Source organism: Manis javanica, chromosome 5, assembly GCF_040802235.1.
Source record: "Manis javanica isolate MJ-LG chromosome 5, MJ_LKY, whole genome shotgun sequence".
NCBI lineage: Eukaryota > Metazoa > Chordata > Mammalia > Pholidota > Manidae > Manis > Manis javanica.
Window position 1 is genome coordinate 58,005,008 of NC_133160.1, and position 1,775 is coordinate 58,006,782.

The following is a 1,775-nucleotide window of genomic DNA, read 5'->3' on the forward strand; positions in this document are numbered from 1 at the left end:
GGTGAGACAGTAACTATGTCTCTAGTTCATTTTCAGTAATTAAATAGTTTCTAATTAAATCATCTAGATAATGTGATGATTTGATATATATAATACTTGTAATACTCTTTTAATGTATAATATTTTGCTACCTGATAAAGAGAAATAAAAATATATTATTATTTTAATAATAAGAGCATTCTAAAGGGGCTATGAAGATTATGCATAGCAACTTTTACCTATAAGAATGTAAATTAAATTTAGTTGATGTAACTTTGCAATGATTTGTAAGAGAAAACTGTGAAAATGATACTATTTAAGTTTCTTAGGTGAAACAATTTTGCTGACATTCACTGAAATTGTTTTAGTAAGAACTTTTGGGAAAATATGTATTCTTTAATCACTACACTGTGTTGGAACAAAATGTGTATATGCTATTCTGTTTGGTATGGAGTACTGACAAAATTTTTGTGGGCCTCTCAGATGCTAAGTCTTGGGCTCCTTTTCAGACCCTGATGGACTCTCTGTGCTCTCCTTTCTCCCTTCTGCAGAGCTTCATCCTGCTGGGCTCTCCTTCCAGAGCTATTTTATTTTATTCTATTTTAATTCCCTCTCAGCACTTATAAACTAAGTGGTCATTCATTTTCTTAACTTTCATTTTTTTTTCTGTACACAAAGACAAGGACATAAAGAACAACAAATAAGTACAAAAACAGCAATAGTGACACAAAGCTAACAAATTTCCTTGTAACAATGTCACAAGGATGACACGTGGTGGTTCCTTTTCCACATGTTGTTTTTCTGAAATGGTAATTCACTATAGTGTTGTGAAATTTGGATATCTGAAAAACAAACAATATTTTGATTAGGTTTAGTCACCTCAGGAATTTGCTTCGGTTTTCTGAAAAGCAGAATCCAAAACACAATTGACCCTGCAAGAGAGATTTATTGGGGACAATGACTACCTAGGAACATGAAGGAATCAGGAGATCCATCCAACCCTGATGTATTTTTTACTTGATTTAAAGGAAAGATGGTGAAAATGGAGGGAAGAAAGTTTGGGTAGAAGAATTTCAGAAGCAGTCCAGTTCTTTTCCCATCCTGAGCTTTACTGAAATACAATTGCCATGTAATATTGCACAAGTTTATAGAGTATAATGTGATGATTTGATATATGTATATATTTTTAATTATTATCACAATAAGCTTATCTCTTTATATCCATCCCCTCACGTATTCACCTTGTGTGTGTGTGTGTTTGTGTGTGCGTGTGGTGAGCACTTTTTTAAAAATATGGAACGCTTCACGAATTTGCGTGTCATCCTTGCGCAGGGGCCATGCTAATCTCTGTATCGTTCCAATTTTAGTATATCTGCTGCCGAAGCGAGCACATTGTGAGCACTTTTAAGACCAAAACTTTTACAAATTTCAAGTACGCTAATGAGAATCATGGTGAACTTTTAGTTAACAATCCTGGATTGCAATGCAATCCTAATGCAGACCATGCAGCCAGGTCTTTGGAGAAACCTTGTGCCAAAATCACCTAGCATCAGAGGATTCCAGTGTCTTCTAGGAATGGGTGAGCCTGCCATGCTTAGTCCCAGGTTGGGAATAGCTTGTGACAAAGATTTCATAGGAAATCTGATGGATTTCACCACTGTATGGCTGGGACTTCATTCAGTTATGTTCTGTGTAATCAAGAGCTTGGAGAAGCAGATTCTCATGTCCATAATGCATCATATACCTCTCAATATTTATATAAAAATATTTCTGTCATCCAGAATAGTTAATCTTTT

General features: G+C 34.8%; 1 non-coding gene across 1 annotated transcript; it reads right to left on the bottom strand.

Annotated features, from left to right (window-relative positions):
• Nucleotides 1–1,266: 1,266 nt before the first annotated feature.
• Nucleotides 1,267–1,370, bottom strand: LOC118967000 (U6 spliceosomal RNA). Its single transcript, XR_005053759.1, has one exon. It is a non-coding gene; the product is annotated as a U6 spliceosomal RNA (small nuclear RNA).
• Between the last annotated feature and the right edge of the window lie 405 nt (nucleotides 1,371–1,775).